We start from the raw sequence: 17,645 nt of genomic DNA on the forward strand, positions 1-17,645 counted from the left end.
AGAATAAGCTGTGGAGGTAGCTACAATTCAACATTTTAAAGATATTTAGAAAAGTATGCAGATAGAAAAGGATTAGAAGGGATATGGGCCAAATACAGGCATATATATATCTTGATCAATATTTATGTTAGGCCAAAGGGTTTGTTTCTATGAGAGGTCAAATCTGTGTATGTTTGTGAGTAATAGGATGTGAATGAATGTGTGAATATGTTTAAATGTGCCAGTGTGAACTGTGTGAGTTAAGGTCACTGGATATTTGATGTGAGACAAGTGGAAGTGTTTGAATTGGAGAGTGTGTGTATAAAAGTAAGTGAAGGTGAAATTGTGCAAGTCTGTGACTGAATCTATTTGATTAACAGGTATGACTGGACAGTGTGTTGAACAAGTGTGTGAGCATGTACGCACGTGTGTGGTTATGCATGTATTCAGGTAACTGAATGTGGGACATGTCAATGCGTGTGTCCACACATAAATATTTGTAAGTATGCTTGTGTGAATACACATATATGGATGTTCGTTGTTGAATGTGCCTATGAAAATGTGAGTGCGTGCATGAGAGATTGTCAGATGCACCTGTTGGGGTATGTGTGTGTGCATCATGAGAGGAAATATTGGCCTTTGGCCAGCCATGTGTCAATTAAAACTCCCCTCACCTGTGTCCCTCTATGACCTGCCAGACTTTCTCCTGCCCCCTCCTTTCTTCCAGCTTTCTCCCCCCCCTACAACAATCAGTCTGAAGAAGGGTCCCAACCTGAAACGCCGCCTATCCATGTTCTCAAGAAATGCTGCCAGATCTTTGAGTTATGGGCCTGTCCCACTTACGCAACTTTTTCGGTGACTGCCGGCACTAGTCATAGGTCATTGCAGGTCGTCGAAAATTTTCAACGTGTTAAAAATTCAGCAGTGACCAGAAAGATGCTACAACGCTTTGGGCGACTGAGGAGACTACTCACGACAATAAAGGCGATACCCTGGCGACATGGCGAGGGGTGAAGCCTATATGGTCATGAGTAGTCACCCAAAGAGTCACACCTTTTTCTGGTCGCTACTGGATTTTCAACATGTTGAACATTTTTGGACATCTGCAACGACCTATGACGGGTGCCGGCCGTCACCGAAAAAGTCGCGTAAGTGGGACAGGCCCATTACTCCACCACTTTGTGCCTATTTTTGGTAAACTAGTATCTGCTGTTTTATGTACCTAAATATTGATGTATGTTGGATTCTGCTGGGAAGGGAAGAGGGGAAGGCTGTTGGGAAGGGTCTTCTGGTCAAAACAATTAAACATCTGCCTCCAATATAAGCGGGTGGATTCAATAGCAAAACAATTGACTCCTATGGAGTTTCATGGCTTGTGTACAACAAATGAAATCGCAGTGTACAAATTTAATTCAACTTCAAATTAACATTAAATAGAGTTCAACTTCAGGACAGCATATGACAAGAAGTCAGGATTGTCTAAAATATGCCAATGGTCTTAGACTGAGTGCTAAATCTGCGTTGAGGCAGCACATCAGTCTTACAGTACATGGCTCTTTTAAATAAGTTTAAGACCATACAATTGTGGTTTTGTTAACCCTCTGTCAATCAATCCCAAATGACCCTCTGTCAATCAATCATAATAAAAGACAAATGACTCCCAAAAGCTTTTGGCTCTTGTTCCCGCAACGGAAATTAGAAATAAGCAGGCACTGAGGATGCTACTAGCAGCTCCATTACTACTCGCAAATTTCAGACAACCATCTTCCTTACTCAGTTGCCATGGTGATGTTTGTTTAAGTATTTGTTTTATCTTCAGAACTCAATGAAGTAAATAATGCACCAGCACTGAACGAGATATCAGGAAAATGGGGGCACATAGGGGTTCTCAGGAACAATGGAGGTTCCCGCTCAAGGAGAGACGTGCCAGATTAATACCAGAAGCGTAGGGAATCTTGTGCAAGGAGCATCATGAGCTCTGGCTCAGCAGCATGGCCAGTTCTAGTGTCGGCTTTTTGTTACAGGTAACACTCTATCATCTAGTCAGGAAGCCGTGATTACAGCCACACTCCTGAGATTACAGCATATAACCAAATGTAGTTTGGAGGAAATGTGATACCGTCTTGTGCATGAGACATAAGATTGTTCACTCTTTAAGCTTGACGCTGTAACAGAAAACTTTGAAATACATGATCAAAGGATCCTAGTCTGAAGCTTGTCCAGCATCATTGTAAGGTTAGACCAAAACAGAACCAAGTAATTATTCTAAATGAGGTTAACCAAGCCAGGGTCAGCTCAGGGTCCATTCAGGATCAGTACAGATTTACTGATTTGGATATGATTGCCTGATTACACCCTACATTATTTGTTATTTCTGGACTTTGAAGCTGCCATCGGGAACTTCCAGTGATACTTTACCTCCCTGGTAAGAACCAAAAGCTCACATCCTTGCATAGTCCATGGAAGTTGGTGTTAGCTCTATACCTGTGCACCTGGTAGATACTTTGTCAAATATGGGCACATTCCCTATTGCAGACTCCTGACACCTTCACAAATCTCTGTCTCATCTGCAAGACATGTGGCAACGCATCATTTCAGTGATGGGGAGAGTGACGAGCAACAGTCTCAACAATGATTCCTAGCAATGGCTCCCATTCATACCACTAACAGATGCCTTGGCCAAATGTTTATATTAGCACACAAACGCAGCCACTAGAATAAATAATCCAATAATTTATATCCTGCCAGTCTTCAAAGTATACAATTTTTATGACAATATAACATATATCAAGATTTCTATTAATTTAAAAACCATCAAATTCGAGCTAAAATTTTGAGAGAATGCTGGGAATACTCAGCACGTCAGGCAACATCTCTGAGGGGGAAACTAGAGGTAACATATTAGATTGAGGACCTTTCATCAGAATTAGAAAAATGAGAAAACAAGCACGTTGCAGAGTGAGGGGATGAAGGAGAGAACAGAAGCTGTGCAAGCTAAATTTGTCAAAGTGATCATCACTTTACACAACCAGTAGGAATAAAGTGGTAAAAAAACAAACTATGTTTACCTGAAATTGTTAATATCAGTGTTTAGTCTTGGGGAACGTAATGCACTGAATTGAAAGATGAGACACTCTTCTATGAACTAATGGAGGTATCACTGGAGTAATATATGAGGTGAATGAGGGAAGAAGATTAGACTTTATTGCCTTCCATTGTAAATTGCTCGTTTTTAAGCTTCAACGCAGTCTAGGGGGGGAGCTTAGAAACGTTACTAAAAGCACCTTACAGATCAACTACTGTACCTATCCCACCGTGGGTTTGATCCTCGTATCTGCCTGTTCAAGCCCTCTAGGCCTCGCTCAGACAGAGACACTCCAGAAGTTCACGCAGTCCAAAGCGCTCTCCCAGAAGATCGACGCTGAGCCTCGTGGTAGCGGACTTTTATATGTCCCTGGACCTCGAGGGGCCAAACCACAGGGTGGTCTCTTAATAACCCAATTACAGATATCGATTAACCCCATACATAACAGGCATTTCCCTAACCCAATGATACAACAGCTCAATACATTGTATTCAAAACGGACTTTGAGAGGAAGCCAACTTAGAAACATTTACCCCGATTTACAGAAAACCCAGACAAGGCTCAACACATCCAATCAACTCGGCAAAGTCAAACTCTGCAACATTATTTACTATTATTTACAAGGTGTATGTCTGGTTTGCAGCCATCCAATCCTTTCTATGCATTTTGCACCTAATTGACAGGGTTTTCAGATATTCCCATTCTTTGCTTGCAAATTGTATCTAAGCTCCAGACACTCTGGCACCTCTTCGCAGCTTGTCCCAGCTCTGCAGAGAGCAACTCCAAATTGACCAAATCTCCCAGTAACCCTGAAACTTTACCCCATTTTGAAGTCCTAGCTGCTCCAATTTAGCCAGGATTAACACCATCACAGTGGGGATTCTGCTGTGGTGGATGTTTATGGTAACTTTTATGTAGTTGTGTGTCTTGTTGTTTTTTTTAGTATGGCTGTATGGTAATACGAATATCACTGTACCTTAAGTGGTACACATGACAATAAAAGACCTTTAAAACCTTTGAGGTGGAAAAAGAGTGGTCAGAGTGATTGTAATTGGAAAATTGAGAAATTATATTGAGCCATCGTGTAAGAACATTCATGTCTTGGTTAGTTGTGGATCTAAAAATCTGAAATGCTAGCGAAACACGTGATTATAAGATGTTTACACATATATAAATACTAGACTCCCATATTGAAGCTGCCTGGTGTGCAAATAAAGAGCAGCACAGGACTTTTAAGAGGGTCAAGTTATGATGCATCATTAGTGAAGCTCAAATTTACTCCAAAGCACCTTTCATTCATTACTGCAAGTTACTTTGTACCTCTGTGCCTTAGGTGAAACTTCAAGCTGCCAATGAGCAGTTGACATACACCTAAATATATTGCAGTGATTTTTTTAGTTTGGTTTAGTTTATTATTGTCAATGAAAAGCTTTTATTTGCAAAGAAAATAAAGTACATGAAAACAATCAAGCCATCCACAATGCACAGGTACATGATAAAGGTTACAACATTTTATGCAAAGATATAACATCAAAGTTCGGTAAAGTCTGATTTAAGATAGTGCAAATGAGGTAGATGGGAGGTTAAGACAGGTCTCTAGCTGACCAGTTGCCTGAATACAGCTGAAAAGAAACTGATCCTGAATCTGGATTTATGACAGGAATGAAAAATCACGAGTAAATGAAAACCAAAAACTTTGCAGATGCTGGAAATCTGAAACAAAATCAGTAAACGCTGGTAAAACTAAACAAGTTGGGCAGCATCTGTGGAGGGAGAAATGGTTTGTTAGAACTGGGAAACAGGGAGATGCAAGTTAGTTTTCAGTAGGTGAGACGGTGGGTGGGATGAATTGAACCCAGGGAGTGTTTGTGATAGGATGAGGCGAAATGGTTTAATGGGAACAGTTATCAGCACATTAAGCTTCTAAATCAGTGTAACAGATTGTTAATGGTAAGGAACTGCCTGGCATGGTGATTTGCGTGTGGGATTAAACAGAAACTGTGTCACCATGATATTAAAACACAAAATAGAAAATGCTGGAAAAAACCAAGCAGGGCAGGCAGCGTTTGTGGAAAGAGAAATAGTCAATGTTTCACAACAGCAGAACTGGGAAAAAGAAAGATGCAAGTTAGAGAAGCTGGGAGGGATGCATAGGAGTGTTTGTGAAAAGGTAAGATTAAATCATTTAATGGTGGCAATTCCAAGCATTGAGCGTTTTGGTCTGTGTAATGTGTTGTTGATGGTGAAGTGGTGGGACCTCTCTGGCAGGCCAGACGTAAAGAAGCAGGATAAGAAAAACTGAGCCAAGGTGATATAAAAACAGAAAATAAAAATTTCAGGAAAGACTAAGCAGGTCCGGCAACATCTGTGTAAAGAACAACAGGTAAAATGATTCAATGAAGAACCCTCTTCAGACCCAAGAAAGAGAGGAATATGTTAGTGATAAAAATCAAGAGACTGCGAATGTTAAAATCTTGAGCAAAAAGCAGACTCATAGAAAATGTTTCGGGTCAGGCCCCTTTTTAAATTTGAAGAAGGATCCTGACCTGAAACGCCTTCTGCCCATTTCCTTAAACAGATGTTACCTAACTCACTGTGTCCCACTAGCAGTTTGTTTTTTTGCAAAGGTTGTTCTTACTTTACATCGTGTGACCATACCCTGCTTGGTAAACGTTTGCAGTGGCCCTGCTGGCTATAAAGTGAAAGATTCTGTGACTCAAGCTGGGGCTGGATATGGAAAGTAGAGATGCTTGCAGATGGGGATCCTAATTCAAATGCACCCTTCCTTTAATGGGTAGCTTCCGAAAGAATGGGTCCATAAATATGCCAGCTTCAGGGCAGGGTTAATGAACACCTTGCAGACCTGTTTAATTTAGCTCTCATTAATGAGTGTTTCTGCTGCCACAAATAGCATTGGCTCAGCGTGTTACTTAGTTCGGTCAGTGACCATTCATTATGGACTAATACACTATCAACTGGTATTTCAAAGTTTGAAGCACAAATTAAAGATTTAATAGCCGTTTTGATAATCAAATTCAGTGCATTTATAGGAACAGCATACGTTTTAGGAAATGCTGACGTCAGAGAGCCTGCAAAACAGTGCTGCGTTCAAACTGCGCTTCGATTTACAGCTTTAATTAAACCTTTTTAAGCAATATCAGCTGAGTTTCAGACATCATCCTTTGCCTAATACCTAATGCAGAAGCTGGAGATGTAATAACCTTCCACTGTTAGAACGATGAGAATGAAGTCTCCCAGGGAGAAAGCAATTACCTGAATTGGACATAAACATGTTAACCAAGCACTTGTATATTTTGGTCATGGTTTGTATCCCTTTGTTTTGCAAAGACTGGATTTGGTTGTGATAAATACCAGTGAACACTCAGAAGTCACAGATTTGTACAGCATAGAAACAGGCCCTGGGCCCACCGAATTTATACTGACCATCACATCTACCTATACTAATCCCTGCTCATTTACCTATCCAAATGCCTTAAATATTGCTACAACTCCTATCTCCATCACTGCCTTTGGCTGCTCATTGCAGATATCAAGTACTCCGTGTGAAAAGTTTTCCCCTCAAACCTCATTTAAATCTTTTCCCTCTCACTTCAACAATAGGAAACAGACTCTGGTAATTTCAGTGTTAATCTATGGCAATCATCATTTTGTATTCCTCTATCATGTCACCTGTTCAGTTCTGGGCACCATGTTATAGGAGAGATATTGTCAAGCTTGAAAGGGTTCAGAAAAGATGTAAGAGGATGTTGCCAGGACTAGAGGGTGTGAGTAATAGGGAGAGGTTGAGTAGGCTGGGTCTCTATTCCATGGAGCGCAGGAGGATTAGGGGAGATCTTATAGAGGTGAACAAAATTATGAGAGGAATAGATTGGGTAGATGCATAGAGTCTTCTGCCCAGAGTAGGGGAATCGAGGACCAAAGGTTCAAGGTGAAGAGGAAAAGATTTTATAGGAATGCAAGGGGTAACTTTTTCACACAAAGGGTGGTGGGTGTATGGAACAAACTGTCAGAGGAGGTAGTTGAGGCTGGGACTATCCCATCATTTAAGAAACAATTAGACAGGTACATGGATAGGACAGGGTTGGAGGGATATGGATCAAGTGCAGGCTACAAGTGTAGCTGAGACATTGTTGGCCGGTGTGGGCAAGTTAGGCCGAAGGGCCTGTTTCCACACTGTATCACTCTATGACTCTATACAAAACTCCATAAAGATTAAACATAAACAGCCACCACTGCGGCATGTGAGAATCCCTAGGGCACACAGCATAAGTGGAGACCCACAGCCATCAGTTCTATCAGTCCGGGCCACACACACGCTCTTCACCGTGATATGACCAGAGTTGTACTGAACGCTGTCACTCTCTCTGCAGTCCCTGTCTGCCCGAATAGTCAGAAAACCGTCCACACTCGCACCAGACGCCAGGATGTTCTCATACACCGAGATCACTGTACTCACGGTAATCCCTCCGAGTCCCCACCAGCGCACGCAGCACGTTCACCTTCTTTTCGGCACCTCACATTCTCCACTGTGAAGGAAGGCGAATAGTTTTACATTCTTCCTCCTTTTCTCCCGTTGTCGGGGCAATCGAACCATCCGCAGTCGCCACGGGGCGATCGATAATCCCACAATTGTCGATCAAAACCCCTGCATCGGGGCAATCAAGGCTTCCGCGATCGGGGCTCCCGCGATCGGGGTGGTCAAAGCTCCTGTGGTTGGAGCTACCAAAGTTAATCCCTAACATAGGGACCACCAGCTCCACGATGTTGGGCCGCAGTGCGGATGGAGATACGATACGGAAAAAATCGCATCTCCGTCGTGGGAAGGGATTTAAAAAAAATTCCTCCAACCACCCCCCCCCCCCCCCCACATAAAGATACACTAAAACATAAAAATAAAACAGACTAAAAACAACAAAAGAAGGAAGGGATGCGACAGGCTGTTGGCGAGGCTGCCACTTACGGTTTCCAGTAATAGAAACATAGAAAATAGGTGCAGGAGTAGGCCATTCGGCCCTTCGAGCCTGCACCGCCATTTGATATGATCATGGCTGATCATCCAACTCAGTATCCCATCCCTGCTTTCTCTCCATACCCCCTGATCCCTTTAGCCACAAGGGCCACATCTAACTCCCTCTTAAATATAGCCAATGAACTGGCCTCAACTACCTTCTGTGGCAGAGAATTCCACAGATTCACCACTCTCTGTGTAAAAAATGATTTTCTCATCTCAGTCCTAAAAGACTTCCCTCTTATCCTTAAACTGGGACCCCTAATATGCTTCATCACAATTTTAACTTTGACAATTAAAACATAGACATCAGGCTGTTGTTCATAGACTGCAGCTAGGAGTTCAACACTATCATCCCCTCTAAAGGGGTGGAAGGTTGCAACCTTCATGTGGTTCGCCCTGTTTCGACTAATGCAATCAACTTGACATGCACAAACGGACAACTTTAGGTTGTGCACGCCACACGAAAGAAGAAGATCCCCTCTAAACAGGTTACGCGAGGAGGTGTGGTGTGTTGCGGAGCACCCGTCCAAACACAATATCGAGTGAGTTAAAATCTTCTTTTTGAAAAGAATGAGGACATGTTAACAGCTTAGGAAGTCAAGATCAACATTATAATAGTTAATATAAAAAGAAAAGAGGTAATGAGTAAACCATCTGATCCTGCAGACAGGACTGACAGATTATACCGGTGAGGAAATGGCAAAAATAATTCACAATAAAAAGTGAAAAGAACAGAAAGACAAATTCTTGTCTTTCAAAAATGGAATAATCCAAGGACAAGAGTAATTAACTTGATAATTGCTCAATTTCTGACGAGTGGCTTCATACAATGATTTCTTGGAAAGTGAAATGCAAGTCAATTAAATAATTGAAATATATTTTAGAAGTTGTATCTTTTACTATTTTCTTCGCTTTATGGGCCTGTCCCACTTAGGCGATTTTTCAGGTGACTGCCGGCGACTGACAGTCGCCTGAAAAACGAGGCTAGCGACTGTCAGACTGGATCACATACACATGTCTGAGTGAAATTCATACAGTGCAGCCAATGTGATACAGACACGCACCGCGATCAACAGGAAGGTTGGTGCTGCAATTAAGACGGTGAAAGCAAAGTGTACGGGAAGGGTCACGTCACTCCTTTAAAAGTGGGGGGGGGGGGGGGGGGGGGGGGGAGAGGGAGAGAGGGGGAGAGAAGAGGGGAGACAACTTAAAAAAAACCCAGAGATACACGGCTATGAAGCTTGGCGGACATTAACGGTGCCGGTCGGTTATCCTTGGTTCTGAAAACTACAGCTTACATTTTTTTTTCCCCAATGAGCCAATGAAATTCACCGGTCAGCACCGGCTAAAACCTAAGAGAACCTATGACAACCTTCGACCTCCTGGCAACCCACTAGCGCTGCACCTACGGCATGGGAATTCTCGCTACTCTCCATGGCGGCTTCATTCTGATAGCTGCTGAGTTTTCAACATGTTGAAAAATTTGCGGCAACCATAATGAGACCATGACTAGTTCACAGAATGCGGGAACTCCTCACGACCATGACGGCGACTACCCGGCAACCACCCGCAAACATGTGGCGACCGCAGAATCTCCTGTTGTCGCCTAAAAAGTCGTCTAAGTGGGACAGGCCCATTACTCAAATTAAACTCACATATAAAGGTTTATAACATTACACAATAAAGGCAATTTGTTTTGCAATAACATGGTTAAACCTAATTATAGGATGTATTTTTGTGTCTCCGACCATCCATGACTTCAGCCTTTTAGATGTCTGGGCTTGAAGCCAACAACCCCTGATCACGAACTCTGTTAGCTGAAGGAAATTTCTCAGCCATTCCCATTCGGAAAATCTTTTCAATCTTTGATAAATAAAAGCATTTATTTTATTGTTTTTCCCTGCAAATTTGAAGGAAAGGTGAATGACAAATTGCAAAACCATTAATCATGTAAAGTGTACAATTGATTGATTTGCTTTTACTGAAGGATGATGTCAGAGGGATAGCAAGAGAGAAAGAAGTAACATCCTATCCTGTTTAAGTGAGTCAACCAAAACATGAAGTAGAAACAGAAACATAGAAACATAGGTGCAGGAGTAGACCATTCGACCCTTCGAGCCTGCACCGCCATTCAATATGATCATGGCTGATCATCCAACTCAGTATCCTGTACCTGCCTTCTCTCCATACCCCCAGATCCCTTTAGCCACAAGGGCCACATCTAACTCCCTCTTAAATATAGCCAATGAACTGGCCTCAACTACCTTCTGTGGCAGATAATTCCAGAGATTCACCACTCTCTGTGTGAAAAATGTTTTCCTCATCTCGGTCCTAAAAGATATCCCCCTTATCCTTAAACTGTGACCCCTTGTTCTGGACTTCCCCAACCGTGAACAATCTTCCTGCATCTAGCCTGTCCAACCCCTTAAGAATTTTGTAAGTTTCTATAAGATCCCCCTCAATCTTCTAAATTCTAGCGAGTACAAACCAAGTCTATCCAGTCTTTCTTCATATGAAAGTCCTGACATCCCAGGAATCAGTCTGGTGAACCTTCTCTGTACTCCCTCTATGTCAAGAATGTCTTTCCTCAGATTAGGAGACCAAAACTGTACGCAATACTCCAGGTGTGGTCTCACCAAGACCCTGTACAACTCCAGTAGAACCTCCCTGCTCCTATACTCAAATCCTTTTGCTATGAATGCTAATATACCATTCGCCTTCTTCACTGCCTGCTGCACCTGCATGCCTACTTTTAATGACTGGTGTACCATGACACCCAGGTCTCGTTGCATCTCCCGCTTTTCTAATCGGCCACCATTCAGATAATAGTCTACTTTCCTGTTTTTGCCACCAAAGTGGATAACCTCACATTTATCCACATTATACTGCATTTGCCCACTCACCCAGCCTATCCAAGTCACCTTGCAGCCTCCTAGCATCCTCCACACAGCTAACGCTACCCCCCAGCTTCGTGTCATCCGCAAACTTGGAGATGTTGCATTCAATTCCCTCATCCAAATCATTAATATATATCGTAAATAGCTGGGGTCCCAGCACTGAGCCTTGCGGTACCCCACTAGTCACTGCCTGCCATTGTGAAAAGGACCCGTTTACTCCTACTCTTTGCCGAAATGGTTTCTTCACCGCACTGTATAACTGTGTTGCAACTTTCATGGAACTATGTACTTGCATTCCTAGGTCTCTCTGTTCTACCACACTTTGCAGAGCCCTATCATTTATTGTGTCCTCAGTGTTCAGGCTGTATGTCCACAGTCAATTACAATGTGTCAACGAGGCATTCGGTTTTGATTTATATAATACACTACTCTTGTATAATATAGCTCATTGTTTAACTTATCCTAAGCAATTTTTGGACATGCCCCTGAGTCAGTTAAAAGTCTTGGCATTACACAATCACATTTTTACCACACTCTTCATGTTATCCACACACAAAATTAGAAGTTGTACAGCCAGAGCTGAACACACTTCTCGGCATCTGCATACAATGGTGTCTGTCTTGTACTTCTTGTGCGTGGTGGTGGAAAGATTGGTGGAAACAGGGCCGTGGACATTAACGCTCTTTCCTTGACCCCTTTACCACACTAAAAAGCCAGAAAGCGAAAAGTGCACTAGTCAGCAACGTTTAACTGACATGGGGATAAACACACTGATAATTAGTTTGTAATCAATATGTGGATGTGCTTAGCAGCAAAAATCTATATTGCCCTCAAAATGTTGCTGATTACACCAATTTGATCTATGTAGCCTTAAATACTCACACCAGTCATGTAAATTCCACCCAATGATATGTGATACAGAAGAATCAGCAAAGCGATGAAACTCATACCTTTATTTGCACACAGCTTAATGAAGAGTTCATCATGTAATACTGTATAACCACATTTAGTGATAAATGACACATTTAAATGTAGCTACTAAAATGACCTAGACACAAAATGCCGGAGTAACTCAGTGGGGCAGGCAGCATCTCTGGAGAGAAGCAATTTTGTGTCTATCTTCAATTTATACCAGCATCTGCAGTTCCTTCCTATACAAAAATGATTTAGTATGCACAGAAAAGTATATGAAATCTTTTTACAGCAGGATTGTTACAATGGCATATTTTGGTTGCTGTGGTGAAGCTCATATCCAACAGTCAAATAATGATTCAAGGCTGTGGAAGGGAACCAGTGTCATTGTCATGCTATGAGTTCACTCATTCTTTACAAGATGTTGAAAGTAAATACTGCACCTTGAAGTAAACAGCGTTAAATATAATCGGGTTTGGTATGGGTCCCTGCATTTAATGCTCATCTATAAATGCCCATGGCTCGAATGGTTTGTTAGAGCATTTTCATAGAATCACACAACACAGAAACAGGCCCTTTTGTCTCACCTCATCCATGCCGACCATGGTGATTATCTACACTAAACAAGTTTGCTTGCAATGAGCATGTATCTCTTTTTGCCTTTCCTATTCAAGTACTGATCCAAATGCCTTTCAAACACTAGTTGTATATGCCTATACCACGTCGTTCCAGATAACCAGCATGCTTTGTAAATATGTACTCACTTCCCCTTTAACTCTATATTTATACTTCCAATTTGTTCATCCTTCCCCCCACTATTTAGTTTAAACCCCCAGCCAAACTTCTAGCAGTTTGTTTTTTTATTCTGGATTCCAGCATCTACAGTCTATTGTGGCTCCAGGAAAAGGTGATGTTGAATTTTCTTAAGCCTCTGCCTTAAGTTTGGAAAAGGCACTCTTACAGTATCATTACAGTGAACAATGGGCAATAATTTCCCACATCAAAATGGTGTCAAACTCCGAGGACACCGAGCAACTGTGGCTGTTCCCATACTTTCTTTTTTAGTCGACGTGGCAGAGACTGTGGACTTGCTATTGATGATGCCAAGTGCCAGCAGTGTATCTTTCAGCTGGCATAAACAGCTTGCCAGAAGCAAAGGATTAATCCTTTGCTGCTGGCATAAACAGCTTGCCAGAAGCAAAGGATTAAGGTGGATAGGTGCCAAATGGACACTTTGCTTTGTTCAGCTTGTTTTTCAGCTTCTTAAATGGTGTTGAAGCTTCACTCATCCTGGCAAGTGGAGAGTATTCCATCCAAGTCCTTCTGTGCTGTAGATAGGGGAAATGCTTCAAGGAATCAGGAGATAAACCACTTGGCACAAAATACCCCTGTCCTCAGTGCTGGTGCTGCTCATGCAGGAAGCGCATGTTGGAACTGGCTGACAAAGTTAATAGTATTAGTAAGATTAAACGAGAACTTACCAGTTTGAAGTTTGATCTGTATTTTATGAGGAGTTACGATGAGGGATTACGTGAAGAGCCCGCTCAGCCCGCATGCGCGACATACTTCAAAGCAGCGGTGTGGAATCACAGACAGACACAGTTATTGAAATAAACATAGTAAAGAAAATGAGACCTTAGTTATCAGTTTGACCCATATTATTGAGGGTGGGAGCGGAGGGCACGTCATCCCTCATTGTAACTCCTCATAAAATACAGATCAAACTTCAAACTGGTAAGTTCTCGTTTAATCTTACTATTTTACTTTGGAGTCACGTGAGTGACTACGTGAAGATTTTAAAGCTCTGTGATTTCAAACCGTGTAACAGTTCATACTTCACTCGCTGCCGAAGTCTTTCGAGGGAGGAAGTATGTTATCGTAATCAACCATGAATCTGTTTGTAAAAACAATAATGGTGTTGTTAACAACAACAAGACCAAATGTCCCCTGGCTTAAATTATATATTTTTTGCAGATTCTTTTTCTGCAAACGATACAGGTTCTGTCAGTGGTTTGTTATAAAAGTTTGGAACATATACTCCCTAGACCACCCCGCTGTAGCCAGGATGTGGTCCATTGGCACGTCCATCCTCTTAGTCACTGATGTGGATGCTGTCCTGGTGGAGTAAGATTTATACACGTTAATATGTACTCCAGCAACTCCCAGTACCTGCTTGAGCCACTTGAGATAGTTTGGCTCGTCACCCGACCATAACGTTTCTTGTGGCTGACCCATAAGGCTTTTTCTCTCCCTCGAGGATTACTTATTGTGTCGATGTAGTTCAATAAGTGGGTCATGACACATAACCGTGGTTCAGGTGGGTATGCCCGGAATTCCATAACTAGACCTGATGTTTCTGGTCTGCTCTGTTTGCCAAGTCCCTAATGGTAATGTAACATGGTGTAGTGGACCATATTGTCCAATCGTAGTGGATGGAGGAAACTGGACTCTTTGTGCTGAGACAAGGTCATCAGCATGTCCTTTCAGGGTGGGCTGTTCCAGGGTGAGGGACCTGGCTGGTGACCATCCCCTAAGGTACATCAGGTCCATACTGAAATCCCAGATTTGGGTGTACCTGGGTCTGGGGGATTAACCTCTCCTAAATTTGATCACCAGCGGGAGATACCCTATGGCCTGTGGTCCTGGTGCCCGAGTTAAGTAGGCTGACAGAGCACTTCTGGCTGAATCCTTCATTGTGGTGAAGACCTGCCAGAACTCCAGTACAGGTTTGTTGTAGTTGAATATGTAGTTCCTGTATTTGAATGGTATCTTCCCACTTCTTGATGTTCGCCAAGTATGTTCCCTAGTGGATATGCGATGGGATGCTATCCTTGTGTTGATAGCGCTATTGACAATCCAGGCCCAGCAGAGGTCTTCCCAATTCTGCAATCCAGGCCCAGTGATTGTCTTTTCAAATCTGCAATCCAGTAGTTTAATTTATCGTGGCATGTGCGTAGTACCCGACTGATGAGGCCGTAGTACCTGATGAGGTAGGAAAAAAGGGGAAAAACATAGATTAGATTCCCCCCTCACGCTTCCTAATTCAGTGGGAATGAATTCATTGCCCCTGCCTCAAATTTGGTTTCTTGCGACATACATCGGTACGTGGAGAATTCAATTGAATACAGTGAAATCGATATTGGGTGTTCCATATTGCTTTGTAATTCCAGCAATACTTGGGTTTAATATGTCTGTTTACAGTATTTAGCTCGCCTAGTAGGTAAGTTTGCTGATGGTCGTATATTTTTGACGACCTGTAGTTTCCAATTGTTAAATAAATGTCACATGATATCGATTTATTCTGCCCAAGTGGTTTGTGTATGTCACTACTGTGATGTTGTTAATTATAAATGAACATGCAAAATGGTGCACTGCAGGATAATATGCTTTGCCAATAGAGCGTACTCAAAATTTCCAAACTAGGTTTTACGCCTAGTGTCTATAGTGATGACGACTCCAGATTAATCCATATGCCACCTTGTTTTGGGTGAGGGTAGTTTAAACATTAGCACCTAGCCTTAATGGAAGGTTCAAGTTAAGTAGCTGGAACAGCTGCTACTAACTCCCAATACTCTTGCCACTGTTGAATGGTAGGTAGATACCATTAATTGTTACAGGTTGTGTCATACTGACTCTCCTATGCCAAGTTAAGATAAGTGGGTAGAGTGTTGAATACCAAATAGTCAACAGTAGAGGATTTATATTTAAAGGTACTGCAATACTGGTTGATGCGTGGAGTGGACGGAGCAAGCCCCTCCCCATCTCCCTGTTCCAAATCAATTGATATATGGTTCCTTGATAAGGGACGAGTCAAAATAGAACTAACAGCAACAGATACTCCACTTGATCTTAGTCAAGGCTGAGAGCGATGGTTTCAATCGTAGATCTATCTGGATTGCATGACAAGCTCGGCTAAAAGAATAATAGCTAAAGCTGTGATAGCTATACCCATGGATTAGTCGTCGTTAATATCATTGGAACATGCCATGACGATAGTTCCTTAATATAGCCAGGGCTGGTTAGAATATCTGGAACCAGTTTGGTTGTAATAGCCATAGTCGATAATTAATACTGCCAAGTTATCTCCAAGTTTTTTGCACGGGTACTGACTAGTATGCATCTTTTAAGTTGATGTCTACCATTAAGTATGCTTGGAATGAAAGGTTGGCAGTTTCAATATTCCAAGCGTGGCCTGGTGAGATACTCAAGTGGCAAGTCAATGACAGTGCGACATATACCATGTTGGGATTTTTATAGCCAAAGGTTCATACTGGGTTTATTATGACCCCTTGATATCAATGATGGCGACATTACCATCTTGGTTAGTCGGTACCAAAGGTTCATATAGGCTTCTATATGACCCCTGTATAATTATTACCCCCAGTTGCTAGTTCCTCATGTTCTTATTAGTGGGAGGGTAGACCCCTAGGGTGCATGCTGTACTGGTATTGTATGGTCCCTGGGAAGGGACATATCAGATATAAACTGATAAGGCAGTTACTACTAATCTTAGCCAAAAGGCCGAGCAGGATGGGATCTAATTTAATTTTATCCTTGAATGCTTTGTTAGTACAAACCCTTCATCTTTTGTGTGATGGCAGGAACCATACTTATCTTATTTCACTGTTGTTCCGTGGTGTGTTCATCTCTTCGGTTTCCAGTTCCTTGTCCGTAGGGATGGTGTTGTTGGGGATCACACATTTTTCCAGGGGGCCCGCTCTGGACCCTGGCCTGAAAAAACAGGGCTTACTGGGGGTTGGCATGCGGGCCCCGAGCTTACACCAGTACTATTAGGTGGACGCCTACTGCTGGTTTTGTGTGGTGCTCAATCCAGACCCTGCCCTCTAGATGCCGAATTTTGGATACTTCTCCAGTTTTTTAGGCTTGGTTTGATAACTTAGCCAGCTAGCAGGATCTGTGGTTGAGAGGTCGGCATTCTCACAGTCCTGTAATTTTTTTAATTGAGGGCAGGTTGCGGAGCACTGCAAGCAGTAGGGTCAGGTGTTTTGCCATACTACCCTATCCCTCTGAAATGAGCATGCAAAATGATAACCGACGTCAGGGATAGCAAACGCATTTTAAGATATTTGGGTTTTAAAGCTATGCTCAATGTACCCCCCAATAACGGTGGGCACTTTGAGTAAATGCAATTTAGGGGAGGAGTGATGAATCCAACAACTCGTGACTACCTGTCTTGGAGAGGTTTTTTGAAAAGAACAGGTAGTAAGCTGGCCATCAGTTGAGACTGAAAAACCATCTCATTAGTGGTGGAGCCACATAGCGGCCACACCCAACAGCTCTTCCTGATCCTGTACCTCAAGCATACTCCCGATAAACTTCAGCCAGTGACCCCTCTTCTTGACCAGTCCAGTCTGGTCCCCATCAATCCCTCGACAAGGGAGATGGCCAATGCTGTTAGGCACTGGAGTGGGAGTGTTAGCTCCCTTGGCGGACTTGCCCCTGATCCTGAGGCAAGTCTCGCTGGAGTTTTTAGCTCCATGACCTTCCTCTGGCTTGGAGAAACAGACACTCTTGTTTCTTGTTTCAAGTGCTGATTCCATCTTCCTTGTCTGTCTCCAGCCTGAGGTTGGTCCTGACCTTGCTGTTAGAGGCTGTGTGCCGTTTTCGCGCGGCATTTCAGCGGTTCTCCTTGTCGGGAGTCTGCAGGGGTGCCGGCCGGTTTTTGAATTTCCCTCCAGTCCGCTGCTGTTGGTCAGACAGCTGTTTTAGCGGACTGGGC

At 42.7% G+C, this 17,645-nt stretch overlaps 1 protein-coding gene and 1 non-coding gene across 3 annotated transcripts in view; both read right to left on the reverse strand.

Moving 5' to 3' along the window:
- Positions 1 to 17,645, reverse strand: part of smpd3 (sphingomyelin phosphodiesterase 3) — a 166,383-nt gene that overhangs the window by 92,059 nt on the left and 56,679 nt on the right. The window lies entirely within an intron of this gene.
- Positions 15,594 to 15,775, reverse strand: LOC129705513 (U2 spliceosomal RNA). Its single transcript, XR_008724914.1, has one exon. It is a non-coding gene; the product is annotated as a U2 spliceosomal RNA (small nuclear RNA).

This window comes from Leucoraja erinacea, chromosome 17 (genome assembly GCF_028641065.1).
Source record: "Leucoraja erinacea ecotype New England chromosome 17, Leri_hhj_1, whole genome shotgun sequence".
In the NCBI taxonomy this organism is placed as follows: Eukaryota; Metazoa; Chordata; class Chondrichthyes; order Rajiformes; family Rajidae; genus Leucoraja; species Leucoraja erinaceus.